At 51.5% G+C, this 16,773-nt stretch overlaps 1 protein-coding gene across 3 annotated transcripts in view; it reads left to right on the top strand.

The window, feature by feature from the left end:
- NSD1 (nuclear receptor binding SET domain protein 1) overlaps nucleotides 1–16,773 on the top strand; it is a 140,762-nt gene that overhangs the window by 37,117 nt on the left and 86,872 nt on the right. The gene's annotated exons all lie outside the window — the stretch shown is intronic.

The following is a 16,773-nucleotide window of genomic DNA, read 5'->3' as shown; positions in this document are numbered from 1 at the left end:
AGCACTCTGGTGGCGCAGGAGGCGGCTCGGCTCATGGTTTGGGCGGAGTCGCATCTTCTGGACCTCTCGGCCTCTCACATTGCCGGGGTAGAAAACGTTCAGGCGGACTTCCTCAGTCGTCACTTCTTGGATCCGGGAGAGTGGTGTCTCGGCGCCGAGGCGTTTCAGTTGCTAGTGCGTGCTTGGGGGCAGCCCCTGATGGATCTGATGGCTACAAGTGGCAACGCCAAAGTACCCCGCTTCTTCAGTCGTCGCAGGGACGGTCTGGCCGAGGGTCTGGATGCTCTGGTCCAACCGTGGCCAACGGAGGGGCTGTTGTATGTGTTCCCTCCTTGGCCATTAGTGGGCAGAGTACTGCTTCGCATTGTTCGCCATCCGGGGCTGGTGGTCTTGGTGGCTCCGGATTGGCCTCGTCGTCCGTGGTATGCGGATCTGGTGAGGCATCTGGTGGCGGATCCTCTTCCTCTGCCTCTCGAGTGCGATCTTCTGACGCAGGGTCCCATTCCCATGTTCGACCCGTCTCCCTTTTGTCTTACGGCTTGGCTCTTGAAAGGGGCCGCCTGAGTAAGAAGGGATATTCCGACAAGGTGATCTCTACACTTTTGGGGTCCCGGAGGCTTTCTACCTCTCGGGCTTATGTACGGGTTTGGCGTCTTTTTGAGGAATGGTGCCGAGCGCGGGGAGTGGTCTCCTTTCGCGCTTCTCTGCCTAACATTCTAGAGTTTTTGCAGGATGGCCTGGATAGGGGCCTGGCCTGGTCTTCTCTTCGGGTTCATCTGGCGGCCCTGTCGGCTTTTCGGGGGCTGGTGACAGGTCAGCGGTTGTCAGCCATTCCTGATGTGATTCGCTTTCTTAGGGCGGCCAAGTTGATCAGGCCTCCCATAAGGCCCTCGATTCCCTCTTGGGATCTCAATCTGGTTCTTTCTGTTCTAGTGCGCCCTCCTTTCGAGCCGTTGGATGGCTGTTCGTTGAAGGACCTTACGCTGAAGTCGGTCTTTTTGGTGGCCATTACTTCCGCTAGACGGGTGTCTGAGCTACAGGCTTTCTCTTGTAGGGCTCCCTTCCTGGAGTTTTCGAAGGAGCGGGTTGTTTTGCGGCCTGTTCCTTCCTTTCTGCCGAAGGTAGTTTCTCCTTTTCATGTCAATCAATCGGTGGTCCTCCCGGTCTTGGGTAGTCGGGAGGGTTCTTCTGAGCAACGACAGCTGCGCAAGTTGGATGTCGGTCGGGTCCTCCATGCTTATGTGCAGCGGACCCGGGATTTTCGGAGCTCCGATCATCTCTTTGTGCTTCTGGCGGGTCCTCGTCGGGGGGCTGGCGCTTCTAAGGCTACTATTGCGCGTTGGATCAAGGAGATGATTGCTTCCGCTTATCTTCTGAGTCAGAAGCCGGTTCCGGAGTTTCTCAAGGCTCATTCCACTAGGGGTCAGGCGGCTTCTTGGGCTGAGTCGTCGCTCGTGCCTCCGGTGGATATTTGTAAGGCTGCGGTTTGGTCCTCCTTGCATTCATTTGTTCGGCATTATCGGGTAGATGTTCAGGCGCGTCGGGACGCGGTGTTCGGTGAGCGTGTTCTGGTATCGGCCCTTCGGGGGTCCCGCCCGTGAGAGGGACTGCTTTGGTACGTCCCAATCGTAAAGTTAACCTCTACTGGTCTGGAGAGTGCTAAAGAAGGAGAAATTAGGTTCTTACCTGCTAATTTACTTTCTTTTAGCTTCTCCAGACCAGTAGAGGTCCCCACCCTGTCTGTTGTTGTTGTTGTTGGGGCTGTTGCGCGGGCAGTTTTTGGTTTTTGCTGCGGGTTCTAGTATTTTTCTAGGGCCGGGGAGAATTGAAGAACAGCGGCTGTGGCTCGGCTGGCTTAGCTGGCGAGCTGTGGGGACCTTATTCCTTCGGGAATTTCTCCTCTGCATTTTCCAACAGCATTTTTGGGTATGTTATTTGTTACTCCTTTCGGAGTATTGTTTTTTCTCTCTGTTGTTTTCCAGTTCTTGGTTCTGCTTGGCTATTCGGCAGACTGAGGGAAATAGAGAGGAGGGGCTAGGATATACTGTCCCAAAGTTTTGTTTTCAGTCTCCACCTGCTGGTCATGATTAGATATATACCCAATCGTAAAGTTAACCTCTACTGGTCTGGAGAAGCTAAAAGAAAGTAAATTAGCAGGTAAGAACCTAATTTCTCCTTCTTTTGTGCATGGGGTAATGGAGGTTAAGTGATTTGTCCAGTGTTGCAATGAGCTGCAGTGGGAGTTAAACCAGTTTCCCTGGTTCACAGGCCACTGAAGTAACTACTAGGCGACTCTTCCTCTCGAAGTATGTTAAAATGACTGATAATTCTTGAGTAAAAAGATGTAGCCGTGTTAGTTCAGTTTTAAAGATTTGGAACTCCTTGGTGGGTCAGATACGAATTTACTGTGAAAAGGGCATGTTTAAGAAAATTACTTAAGACACAGTTATTTGTAAGATGCCTTTCTCTAGCCAATAATTTTCCTCTCTGGCAGAGTTGATAAACTATTCATGATCTTTACTATGCAAGCTATGGTATTATTTTTAGACATGATTTCTGAGGGTTGTTTGTATGTTTATTTTATTATGTTTTTGTTTTAAAATTATGTATGTAAACCGTTTAGTTTTAAACGGTATAAAAATTTTTAAAAAATAAATTTAAAGGTAATACATACTGTAGATATAAAACATAAAGAAATAAGGTGATGCCTTTTATTGGATTAACAATGCATTAGACCAATAAAAAAGGTATCACCTTATTTCCTTTATATTTTCTTTGATTTCTGTTGTACTTCTCGAACGTTCTAGTTCCAGCTTCTTTTAGTTGTGTTATCCACTGAGAACTGATGAGGTAATAACAGAATATAAGACCTAGATGTAATGTAATCCACAGTCTGTATTGAAGGTTAATAGCTAGTTTCTCATTTACCATTTTGAAGAGATTCAGAGCATACAAAATAATACAAAATTATCCTTTTCTTTGCTAAATTCTAATAATACATACAATCACTTTATTTTTTAACTATTGACATAGCCTGTTGGGATTCAGGAACCACTTTGAATTTGCAATCTATTGCTGAAAATGAAGTCTGGGCTATGGAAAAAGGTTATCTGAAGAAATCCTGATAGGATTATTTGATATTTAACCTCTTTTTGTGCTCTTGGTTTGGTTTTGTGCTGGTTTCCAACATACTATGACAGCAAAATGCTACTGGCAATAAAGGTTGACCTTCAGTTGCCCATCCTGTAGCCTCTCTTCATAGTTGGATACATAGACAGCAGCAGGAGATACAGGGACTGACTGAACACCTGAAGGATAAGCGAATCCTCTGTGCACCCCCATCCCCAACACGCACACACTTTTCATGTCATCAAAGTAGGTGCTCCACTGTGATCAGGTTTGATCAGGTTTGATTAATATGATGGGTGGACTTTCCTGTCTATGATTTCATAGACAGAACCCAGAAGTGGTTTATCATCTGTCAAGAGTGCTGAAATTTGAATTGCCCTTTATTAATCTTGGCAATGTTGAAGAATTGGATCCATGGTGGACAGCATGTATTTTTGGAAAGAGAGAGTCTCTGCTACACTGAAATGATCAAGGAGTTCTATCTTTATTTGCAAGATAAGTACATTTAAAATTTACTTTTCTATAGTAAGATACTTGTGTTATAATTTGACTTATTTAATATGACAAGGGAGTTTTTTTGACCATATATGGAACAGACTGTGCAGGTCTGTCCAATACCAGCCTTAGCTCTTTACATCCTTCATTTTCTAATTAGAAGAGATCCTCTATTTTTATCCCATGCTTTTTTTAATTCCATCACCATTTTCCTCTTCACCACTTCCCTCGGGAGGGCATTCCAGGCATCTACCACCCTCTCCGTGAAGAAGAATTTCCTAAGTCTTCCTCCCTGTAACCTCAAATTATGCTCTCTAGTTTTACCATTTTTTTCTTCTCTGGAAAAGATTTGGTTCTATATTTATGCCTTTCAAGTATTTAAATGTCTGTATCATATCTCCCCTGTTCCTCCTCTCCAGAGTATACATATTTAGGTCTTCCAGTCTCTTCTCATACTTCTTTTGGTTCAAACCTCTTACCATTTTTGTCACCTTTCTCTGGACCGCTTCAAGTCTTTTTATATCTTCCAAAACTGAACATAATACAAGTCTTTTTATATCCTCCAAAACTGAACACAATACTCCCAAGTGCCTCATCAACAACCTATACAGGGGCATCCCAATGCCTCCCTTCTTCTGCTGGTTACTCCTCTTTCTATACAGCCTAGCATCTAGAGAATGACACGGTGGTTGTTACCTGCGGTAAGCTGCGGGTAACCCGCTGAAACGATGGGGGGGAAACTGTGTTCACCGCGGCTACAGGAATGAGGCCATTCACCGCTCGGTGGAGCGTTGAATGGTCTTGTCCCCGCAGTTAAGGGAGGGAACACACGTGGTCACCTATCGCGCTCCTCCCTTCTTACAGATTGCTGCTGCCCAAGCATCTCCCTCCCTCTCTCCTTACAGATTGCTGCCGCCTGAGCATCTCCCTCCCTGCCCCTTATCTTCGCAGCAAGCAATTTCTCTAAATGTACCTCCTGTGAGCTGCCGGAGCGTTGCATCAGAGACGACCTTTCCTGCAGCCACATGCAATTTCAACACTCCAGCTGCGGGTAGGAAGCACATTTAGAAATTCCTGCCACGAAGGTAAGGGGCGGAGAGGGAGAAAGGGAGGAAAGGTGGGGTGCAGAGGAACAGACGCTGAAGGGAACTGGGGAAGGTGGGGTGCAGAGGAACAGACGCCGAAGGGAACTGGGGAAGGTGGAGTACAGAGGAACAGACACCGAAGGGAACCTGGGGAAGGTGGGGTGCAGAGGAAGACGCCGAAGGGAAATGGGGGAGAGAGATTACAGACTATGGGGGGGAGCGGAGGGAAGAATATGGGTGCCACAGCAATTGGGGGTGGGGGGTGGAGGGAAGGCACAGTAACAGAGCATATGGAAGAGACAGAAGGTAGACAGTTGATGGAAGGAAATGAATGAGGAGAAGATGAGGAGAGCAGAAACCAAAGGTAGAAAAAAAATTATTTTTATTTTATTTTTTTTGCTTTAGGATAAAGTAGTATATTAGTTGTGTTAATAAAAATGTATAAACAAAGCCCTGCCAGCTGAACATCTTTCTTTAGTTCAGCAGCCAGAACTTTGATTTATAAGGAAGGAATAAGCTAAATATTGCAGTACTGAGGCTTGTATGGATGCTGCGGGGACTAGTTGTGGAGACAGGGCGGGGAAAGTGGTTGTGGGGATGGGCGGGGACATTTTTTCCCCCGTGTCATTCTCTACTAGCATCCTTCTGGCTACAGCCACCACTTTATCATACTGTTTAGATGCCTATAGATCCTCAGAAACAATCACCCCAAGGTCCCTTCCTCCATCTGTGCTTATCAGCCTCTCACCTCCTAGCACTTACAGTTCCCTCGGATTTCTACCCCCCAAATGCATTACTCTGCACTTCTTCGCATTGAAGTTTAGTTGCCAGCTAGATGCTAGACCACTCTTCTAACCTTTGCAGATCTTTTTTCATGTTTTCCACTCCCTCCGGGGTTAAACTTCATTTTGCTCACTCTTTGTCATCCTTGCACTCTTTCTATTTGTGGGAGACTGCTGCACAATTCTACATACTTTGTGGGATAATTTTATAAAGTGGTTTATGTTTGCAGTCGCAGAGCATACTTTACTTTTAGAAAATGCTCATGTTCTTTTGAGAGAATGAGAGATGTGACTGCTGCTCTCCATTTGATAATCTCTTCAAGATAGTGGAAGGACAGGAAAGAGTACATAACACTTATAGAAGTCCCTTCTCTGTACAATGCAAGTACTGAAATTGAATGATGTCGAGTTGCAGATTCCTAGAATCTTATTTTAGGCTGGAAGGGTTTTTATCCCAGGACAAGCAGGCAGCATATTCTTAACACATGGGTGACGTCACCGACGGAGCCCTCGGTACGGACCTTTTAACTAGAAGTTTCTAGTTGGCCGCACCGCGCGTGCGCGAGTGCCTTCCCGCCCGACGGAGGAGTGCGTGGTCCCCAGTTTCTTCGTTTCCGCGGAGCGAAGAAGACGCGTGTATTTTTTCAACGGCCGTTGAAATCACTTTATCCCAGGACAAGCAGGCAGCATATTCTTAACACATGGGTGACGTCACCGACGGAGCCCTCGGTACGGACCTTTTAACTAGAAGTTTCTAGTTGGCCGCACCGCGCGTGCGCGAGTGCCTTCCCGCCCGACGGAGGAGTGCGTGGTCCCCAGTTTCTTCGTTTCCGCGGAGCGAAGAAGACGCGTGTATTTTTTCAACGGCCGTTGAAATCACTTTTTGCCTTCCCGCTCGCGCTTTTGTTATATTTTTTTCTTCCTCTACCTCCGGGTTTCCTTTTTCTTTCAATTACAAAAAAAAAAAAAAAAAAAAACTTTGATTTTTATTGTTTCTTTCGTTTTTGCCCCGGCGGGGCCTGTTGCCATTATACAGGCCTCGGACTTCGATTTTGCGGAGGCTATCTTCCCCTTCATGCCCCCGCAGGTCGGTTTTAAGAAGTGCCAGCGGTGTGCACGCCCGATCTCCGTTTCTGACCCACACAATTGGTGTTTGCAGTGCCTGGGTCCGGAGCATCGGGCAGATTCTTGCACCCGCTGTGCCACTTTACAAAAACGTACTCTTAAAAACCGAAGAATCCAGCAAACCCTGCTCTTCGGCTCCGAGTCGGCGATGGATTCATCACCCTCAGCGGCGGTACCGCAGAAATCGGCACCGTCCAGCTCGACACCGACCGATCCCGCATCGGCGCCACTGGCGCCAGGTAAGCCGGCTAAGAAGCCTTCCTCTTCCCTCGAGCGCCCTCCAGCTACGGTGACGACACCGTCCATACCGGCATCGCACCGGTCCCGTAAACGCTCCGCCCCGATAACGGTGAGTGCCTCGTCATCGGCCTCCTCATCGCCGGGGCGTGGAGCGGCATCCAAGGAACCGAAGAAAAAGAAAGCGGTTCCGATGCCACCCCTGGATGACCGTATCTCGGCCATCCTACAAACTCAGCTTCAGGAGCAGTTGAAGAAACAGCTTGAACAACTGCTACCCTCTATCCTGGCACCGCTCCTTCCGGTACCAGACCGGCCCGAGCCCCGCACCGAGCCCCCGGTGTCCACTCCTTCGGTACCGGTAAACACCTCGATGCCGATCCTTTCGGCACAACAACTTCCTGATGATCCTGTGGTTCATTCTCGAACCACAGTGGATCCTGCTCGGCACCAGGCGGTACGGCACTCTTCTCGGGACCGAGAACGACGCCGATCGTCCTCCCCTGGTGCCGTTTCGGTGCGCTCTGGTAAATCTTTGTCCAAAACTCACCACACCGCACCCTCCACCCCGGTGTCCCGACACGCACCAGAGGTCAGGGATCCGGATTTATGGGAGGAGACTCCTCTCGGTACCGAGGAGGATCCCTCCTCATCTGATGAGGAACCATCGGCGCCTGATGCCTCCTCTAAACCTGAGCAGTCTTCTTTTTCTAAATTTCTGAGGGAAATGTCTGCTGCTCTGTCACTTCCCCTTGAATCTGACTCCAAAAAGTCTCAAGCCTTTTTAGAAGCCTTAGACTTTGAGCAACCTCCTAAAGAGTTCCTCAAACTTCCCGTACATGACATCTTACGGGAGACATTCTACAAAAATTTGGAAAATCCCCTCACGGTACCGGGAGCTCCCCGTAAACTGGACAACCTTTACCGTGTCATCCCTATTCCAGGATTCGACAAATCTCAATTGCCCCATGAGTCCCTTCTGGTGGAATCCACCTTAAAAAAGACTCAGGGCTCCAGTGTCTATGCCTCTACCCCTCCTGGCAGAGAAGGTAAGACCATGGACAAGTTTGGCAAGAGGCTTTACCAAAATGCCATGCTTGCCAACAGGGCAAACAACTATTCCTTCCATTTTTCCTTTTATCTCAAACACTTGGTCCAACAGCTGTCTGCCCTCCAGAAGTACCTTCCTGAGCGCAAGGTCCCGCTATTCCAGCAGCACATATCTGGCCTTCTCCAAATGCGCAAGTATATGGTCCGCTCGATCTACGACTCCTTCGAGCTCACCTCTCGGGCCTCTGCTATGGCTGTAGCCATGCGTCGCTTGGCCTGGCTCAGAGTCTCCGACCTGGACATCAACCACCAGGACCGCCTGGCCAACGCCCCCTGTCTCGGGGATGAGCTTTTTGGAGAGTCACTGGATTCCACCACCCAGAAACTCTCCGCCCATGAGACTAGGTGGGACACCCTAATCAAGCCGAAAAAGAAGGCTCCGCCTGCTCGACCCTATCGGCCTCAATCATCCTACCAGCGGAGGTTCTCAGCCAGGCCACTCAAGCCGCCTCCCCAACAATCTCGGCGACCCCGTCAACAGCAGCACCATGCCCAGGCTCGGTCTCAGGCCACCCAACCCTCCAAGCCTCCTCAGCCTGCTAAACAATCTCAGCCCTTTTGACTCTTCTCTCCAGGGCATAGCCAGTCATCCACCCTCGCTGCCTCTTCCACAGCCTATCGGGGGTCGTCTCACCATTTTCTCAAGCCGTTGGGAAGTCATCACGTCGGACCAGTGGGTCCTCAACATCATCCGCCACGGCTACTCTCTCAACTTCCAGACTCTGCCCCCGGACAACCTTCCCGTAGAGTCTGCTTCAAACTCATCCCAAACCCCCCTCCTCCTGAGGGAGGTTCAATCCCTCCTCCTTCTCAATGCCATCGAAGAAGTACCTCCAGATCAAAGGGGGCAGGGATTCTACTCCCGCTACTTCCTGGTACCCAAAAAGACGGGAGACCTCCGTCCCATTCTCGATCTCAGGGACCTCAACAAGTGTCTGGTCAAGGAGAAGTTCAGATGCTCTCCCTTGCCACGCTCTATCCTCTTCTTTCTCAACACGACTGGCTATGTTCCCTGGACCTCAAAGAGGCCTACACTCACATCTCCATCAATCAACATTCTCGCCGCTACCTGCGATTCCAGGTACTGCACCACCACTATCAGTACAAGGTGCTACCGTTCGGCCTCGCCTCCTCACCCAGGGTCTTCACCAAGTGCCTTATAGTGGTAGCAGCCTTCCTCAGGTCTCACAACCTCCAGGTGTTCCCCTATTTGGACGATTGGTTGGTGAAAGCACCTACGTCTCCACTTGTGCTACAGGCTACTCATCTCACCATCTCTCTCCTCCACCTCCTGGGGTTCGAGATCAACTACCCCAAGTCGCATCTGCTTCCCACCCAGCGACTTCAATTCATTGGAGCAGTTCTGGACACCACGCTAATGAGGGCTTTTCTCCCCTCCGATCGCAAGCAGACCCTGCTCCATCTCTGCCGTCAGGTACTCATGCATCCCTCCATTCCTGCTCGACAGATGATGGTCCTCCTGGGTCACATGGCCTCGACAGTGCATGTCCTTCCTCTGGCTCGTCTCCACCTTCGTACACCTCAGTGGACGCTCGCCAACCAGTGGTCACAGACTACGGATCTTCTTTCTCATCCCATCTCTGTGACATCATCTCTTCAGCAATCTCTCCAATGGTGGTTGAACTCCTCAAATCTTTCCAGGGGTCTACTTTTCCATCTGCCCCCCCACTCTATGATCATCACCACAGATGCGTCCCCCTACGCGTGGGGAGCTCACCTGGGAGATCTACGCACCCAGGGACTTTGGACCCCACAGGAGCGTCGTCATCACATCAATTTCCTGGAACTCAGAGCCATATTCTACGCCCTCAAGGCTTTCCAGCATCTTCTCTGTCCTCAAGTCCTCCTCCTGTGCACAGACAATCAAGTCGCCATGTACTACATAAACAAGCAGGGCGGCACCGGATCTCGCCCCCTTTGTCTGGAGGCTCTGCGCATCTGGACCTGGGCCACGGACCGCAATCTCTTTCTCAGGGCGGTCTATATCCAGGGCGAACAGAACTCTCTGGCCGACAATCTCAGCCGCATCCTTCAACCTCACGAGTGGACGTTGGACCCTCCGACTCTACTCTCCATCTTTGCTCGATGGGGCACTCCGCAGGTGGACCTCTTTGCAGCACCTCACAACCATCAGCTGCCCCAATTCTGTTCCAGACTCTTCTCTCCTCACCGTCTGGCCCCGGATGCATTCCTGCTCGACTGGAGGGATCGGTTCCTCTATGCCTTCCCTCCACTTCCTTTGATGTTGCGGACCTTGTCCAAACTCCGCAAGGACAATGCCACCATGATCCTCATCGCCCCTCGGTGGCCTCGTCAACACTGGTTCTCCCTTCTGCTTCAACTCAGCTCCAGGGAGCCCATTCCTCTTCCTGTGTTTCCTACTCTACTTACACAGCAGAATCAGTCTCTACTACATCCCAACCTGTCTTCCCTCCACCTGACAGCTTGGTTTCTCTCGGGCTGACCTCTCCGGAGAATCTATCTCAACCGGTCCGCCTCATTTTGGACGCCTCCAGGAAACCGGCCACTCTTCAATGTTACCATCAGAAGTGGACCAGATTCTCCTCGTGGTGTCTCCGGCATCATCAAGAACCCACCTCTTTGGCGGTGGAAACTGTCTTGGACTATTTGCTCTCGCTGTCCAACGCTGGCCTCAAAACCACTTCCATCAGAGTCCACCTCAGTGCCATCACTGCGTTTCACGAGCCTATTCTCGGGAAACCCCTCACGGCTCATCCTCTGGTTTCAAGATTTATGAGAGGGCTCTTCAACATCAAACCGCCTCTCAAGCCTCCTCCCGTCGTCTGGGACCTGAATGTGGTTCTCTCTGCCCTTATGAAACCTCCGTTTGAGCCTCTTGCCACAACTTCATTCAGGCTTCTTACCTGGAAGGTGCTTTTCCTAATTGCCATCACCTCTGCCAGGAGGGTTAGCGAACTGCATGCACTGGTTGCCGACCCACCGTTCACTGTTTTTCACCATGACAAGGTTGTTCTGCGTACCCACCCTAAATTCCTTCCCAAGGTGGTCTCAGCTTTTCACCTCAACCAGTCCATTGTGCTTCCCGTCTTCTTCCCTAAGCCTCACTCGCATCCTGGAGAACAGGCGTTGCACACGCTGGATTGTAAGCGTGCCCTTGCTTACTACCTTGATCGTACCAGAGCTCACCGAACATCCCCTCAGCTCTTTTTGTCTTTCGATCCCAACCGTTTGGGCCGTCCTGTCTCCAAACGGACACTTTCAAATTGGCTTGCTGCCTGTATTGCCTTCTGTTATGCTCGGGCCGGTCTCTCACTGGAAGGATCTGTCACGGCCCACAGAGTCCGAGCTATGGCTGCTTCTGTGGCTTTCCTCCGTTCCACGCCCATCGAGGAAATCTGCAAGGCGGCCACTTGGTCCTCAGTTCACACGTTCACTACTCACTACTGTCTGGATGCATTCTCCAGACGGGATGGACACTTCGGCCAATCTGTGTTACAAAATTTATTTTCCTAATGGCCAACCATCCCTCCTCCCTCTTTGTTAGCTTGGAGGTCACCCATGTGTTAAGAATATGCTGCCTGCTTGTCCTGGGATAAAGCACAGTTACTTACCGTAACAGGTGTTATCCAGGGACAGCAGGCAGATATTCTTAAGTCCCACCCACCTCCCCGGGTTGGCTTCTTAGCTGGCTTATCCTAACTGGGGACCACGCACTCCTCCGTCGGGCGGGAAGGCACTCGCGCACGCGCGGTGCGGCCAACTAGAAACTTCTAGTTAAAAGGTCCGTACCGAGGGCTCCGTCGGTGACGTCACCCATGTGTTAAGAATATCTGCCTGCTGTCCCTGGATAACACCTGTTACGGTAAGTAACTGTGCTTTTTGCCTTCCCGCTCGCGCTTTTGTTATATTTTTTTCTTCCTCTACCTCCGGGTTTCCTTTTTCTTTCAATTACAAAAAAAAAAAAAAAAAAAAACTTTGATTTTTATTGTTTCTTTCGTTTTTGCCCCGGCGGGGCCTGTTGCCATTATACAGGCCTCGGACTTCGATTTTGCGGAGGCTATCTTCCCCTTCATGCCCCCGCAGGTCGGTTTTAAGAAGTGCCAGCGGTGTGCACGCCCGATCTCCGTTTCTGACCCACACAATTGGTGTTTGCAGTGCCTGGGTCCGGAGCATCGGGCAGATTCTTGCACCCGCTGTGCCACTTTACAAAAACGTACTCTTAAAAACCGAAGAATCCAGCAAACCCTGCTCTTCGGCTCCGAGTCGGCGATGGATTCATCACCCTCAGCGGCGGTACCGCAGAAATCGGCACCGTCCAGCTCGACACCGACCGATCCCGCATCGGCGCCACTGGCGCCAGGTAAGCCGGCTAAGAAGCCTTCCTCTTCCCTCGAGCGCCCTCCAGCTACGGTGACGACACCGTCCATACCGGCATCGCACCGGTCCCGTAAACGCTCCGCCCCGATAACGGTGAGTGCCTCGTCATCGGCCTCCTCATCGCCGGGGCGTGGAGCGGCATCCAAGGAACCGAAGAAAAAGAAAGCGGTTCCGATGCCACCCCTGGATGACCGTATCTCGGCCATCCTACAAACTCAGCTTCAGGAGCAGTTGAAGAAACAGCTTGAACAACTGCTACCCTCTATCCTGGCACCGCTCCTTCCGGTACCAGACCGGCCCGAGCCCCGCACCGAGCCCCCGGTGTCCACTCCTTCGGTACCGGTAAACACCTCGATGCCGATCCTTTCGGCACAACAACTTCCTGATGATCCTGTGGTTCATTCTCGAACCACAGTGGATCCTGCTCGGCACCAGGCGGTACGGCACTCTTCTCGGGACCGAGAACGACGCCGATCGTCCTCCCCTGGTGCCGTTTCGGTGCGCTCTGGTAAATCTTTGTCCAAAACTCACCACACCGCACCCTCCACCCCGGTGTCCCGACACGCACCAGAGGTCAGGGATCCGGATTTATGGGAGGAGACTCCTCTCGGTACCGAGGAGGATCCCTCCTCATCTGATGAGGAACCATCGGCGCCTGATGCCTCCTCTAAACCTGAGCAGTCTTCTTTTTCTAAATTTCTGAGGGAAATGTCTGCTGCTCTGTCACTTCCCCTTGAATCTGACTCCAAAAAGTCTCAAGCCTTTTTAGAAGCCTTAGACTTTGAGCAACCTCCTAAAGAGTTCCTCAAACTTCCCGTACATGACATCTTACGGGAGACATTCTACAAAAATTTGGAAAATCCCCTCACGGTACCGGGAGCTCCCCGTAAACTGGACAACCTTTACCGTGTCATCCCTATTCCAGGATTCGACAAATCTCAATTGCCCCATGAGTCCCTTCTGGTGGAATCCACCTTAAAAAAGACTCAGGGCTCCAGTGTCTATGCCTCTACCCCTCCTGGCAGAGAAGGTAAGACCATGGACAAGTTTGGCAAGAGGCTTTACCAAAATGCCATGCTTGCCAACAGGGCAAACAACTATTCCTTCCATTTTTCCTTTTATCTCAAACACTTGGTCCAACAGCTGTCTGCCCTCCAGAAGTACCTTCCTGAGCGCAAGGTCCCGCTATTCCAGCAGCACATATCTGGCCTTCTCCAAATGCGCAAGTATATGGTCCGCTCGATCTACGACTCCTTCGAGCTCACCTCTCGGGCCTCTGCTATGGCTGTAGCCATGCGTCGCTTGGCCTGGCTCAGAGTCTCCGACCTGGACATCAACCACCAGGACCGCCTGGCCAACGCCCCCTGTCTCGGGGATGAGCTTTTTGGAGAGTCACTGGATTCCACCACCCAGAAACTCTCCGCCCATGAGACTAGGTGGGACACCCTAATCAAGCCGAAAAAGAAGGCTCCGCCTGCTCGACCCTATCGGCCTCAATCATCCTACCAGCGGAGGTTCTCAGCCAGGCCACTCAATCCGCCTCCCCAACAATCTCGGCGACCCCGTCAACAGCAGCACCATGCCCAGGCTCGGTCTCAGGCCACCCAACCCTCCAAGCCTCCTCAGCCTGCTAAACAATCTCAGCCCTTTTGACTCTTCTCTCCAGGGCATAGCCAGTCATCCACCCTCGCTGCCTCTTCCACAGCCTATCGGGGGTCGTCTCACCATTTTCTCAAGCCGTTGGGAAGTCATCACGTCGGACCAGTGGGTCCTCAACATCATCCGCCACGGCTACTCTCTCAACTTCCAGACTCTGCCCCCGGACAACCTTCCCGTAGAGTCTGCTTCAAACTCATCCCAAACCCCCCTCCTCCTGAGGGAGGTTCAATCCCTCCTCCTTCTCAATGCCATCGAAGAAGTACCTCCAGATCAAAGGGGGCAGGGATTCTACTCCCGCTACTTCCTGGTACCCAAAAAGACGGGAGACCTCCGTCCCATTCTCGATCTCAGGGACCTCAACAAGTGTCTGGTCAAGGAGAAGTTCAGAATGCTCTCCCTTGCCACGCTCTATCCTCTTCTTTCTCAACACGACTGGCTATGTTCCCTGGACCTCAAAGAGGCCTACACTCACATCTCCATCAATCAACATTCTCGCCGCTACCTGCGATTCCAGGTACTGCACCACCACTATCAGTACAAGGTGCTACCGTTCGGCCTCGCCTCCTCACCCAGGGTCTTCACCAAGTGCCTTATAGTGGTAGCAGCCTTCCTCAGGTCTCACAACCTCCAGGTGTTCCCCTATTTGGACGATTGGTTGGTGAAAGCACCTACGTCTCCACTTGTGCTACAGGCTACTCATCTCACCATCTCTCTCCTCCACCTCCTGGGGTTCGAGATCAACTACCCCAAGTCGCATCTGCTTCCCACCCAGCGACTTCAATTCATTGGAGCAGTTCTGGACACCACGCTAATGAGGGCTTTTCTCCCCTCCGATCGCAAGCAGACCCTGCTCCATCTCTGCCGTCAGGTACTCATGCATCCCTCCATTCCTGCTCGACAGATGATGGTCCTCCTGGGTCACATGGCCTCGACAGTGCATGTCCTTCCTCTGGCTCGTCTCCACCTTCGTACACCTCAGTGGACGCTCGCCAACCAGTGGTCACAGACTACGGATCTTCTTTCTCATCCCATCTCTGTGACATCATCTCTTCAGCAATCTCTCCAATGGTGGTTGAACTCCTCAAATCTTTCCAGGGGTCTACTTTTCCATCTGCCCCCCCACTCTATGATCATCACCACAGATGCGTCCCCCTACGCGTGGGGAGCTCACCTGGGAGATCTACGCACCCAGGGACTTTGGACCCCACAGGAGCGTCGTCATCACATCAATTTCCTGGAACTCAGAGCCATATTCTACGCCCTCAAGGCTTTCCAGCATCTTCTCTGTCCTCAAGTCCTCCTCCTGTGCACAGACAATCAAGTCGCCATGTACTACATAAACAAGCAGGGCGGCACCGGATCTCGCCCCCTTTGTCTGGAGGCTCTGCGCATCTGGACCTGGGCCACGGACCGCAATCTCTTTCTCAGGGCGGTCTATATCCAGGGCGAACAGAACTCTCTGGCCGACAATCTCAGCCGCATCCTTCAACCTCACGAGTGGACGTTGGACCCTCCGACTCTACTCTCCATCTTTGCTCGATGGGGCACTCCGCAGGTGGACCTCTTTGCAGCACCTCACAACCATCAGCTGCCCCAATTCTGTTCCAGACTCTTCTCTCCTCACCGTCTGGCCCCGGATGCATTCCTGCTCGACTGGAGGGATCGGTTCCTCTATGCCTTCCCTCCACTTCCTTTGATGTTGCGGACCTTGTCCAAACTCCGCAAGGACAATGCCACCATGATCCTCATCGCCCCTCGGTGGCCTCGTCAACACTGGTTCTCCCTTCTGCTTCAACTCAGCTCCAGGGAGCCCATTCCTCTTCCTGTGTTTCCTACTCTACTTACACAGCAGAATCAGTCTCTACTACATCCCAACCTGTCTTCCCTCCACCTGACAGCTTGGTTTCTCTCGGGCTGACCTCTCCGGAGAATCTATCTCAACCGGTCCGCCTCATTTTGGACGCCTCCAGGAAACCGGCCACTCTTCAATGTTACCATCAGAAGTGGACCAGATTCTCCTCGTGGTGTCTCCGGCATCATCAAGAACCCACCTCTTTGGCGGTGGAAACTGTCTTGGACTATTTGCTCTCGCTGTCCAACGCTGGCCTCAAAACCACTTCCATCAGAGTCCACCTCAGTGCCATCACTGCGTTTCACGAGCCTATTCTCGGGAAACCCCTCACGGCTCATCCTCTGGTTTCAAGATTTATGAGAGGGCTCTTCAACATCAAACCGCCTCTCAAGCCTCCTCCCGTCGTCTGGGACCTGAATGTGGTTCTCTCTGCCCTTATGAAACCTCCGTTTGAGCCTCTTGCCACAACTTCATTCAGGCTTCTTACCTGGAAGGTGCTTTTCCTAATTGCCATCACCTCTGCCAGGAGGGTTAGCGAACTGCATGCACTGGTTGCCGACCCACCGTTCACTGTTTTTCACCATGACAAGGTTGTTCTGCGTACCCACCCTAAATTCCTTCCCAAGGTGGTCTCAGCTTTTCACCTCAACCAGTCCATTGTGCTTCCCGTCTTCTTCCCTAAGCCTCACTCGCATCCTGGAGAACAGGCGTTGCACACGCTGGATTGTAAGCGTGCCCTTGCTTACTACCTTGATCGTACCAGAGCTCACCGAACATCCCCTCAGCTCTTTTTGTCTTTCGATCCCAACCGTTTGGGCCGTCCTGTCTCCAAACGGACACTTTCAAATTGGCTTGCTGCCTGTATTGCCTTCTGTTATGCTCGGGCCGGTCTCTCACTGGAAGGATCTGTCACGGCCCA

Source organism: Geotrypetes seraphini, chromosome 18, assembly GCF_902459505.1.
Source record: "Geotrypetes seraphini chromosome 18, aGeoSer1.1, whole genome shotgun sequence".
NCBI classification, from domain to species: Eukaryota; Metazoa; Chordata; class Amphibia; order Gymnophiona; family Dermophiidae; genus Geotrypetes; species Geotrypetes seraphini.
This window is presented reverse-complemented; position numbering and strand designations above follow the sequence as displayed.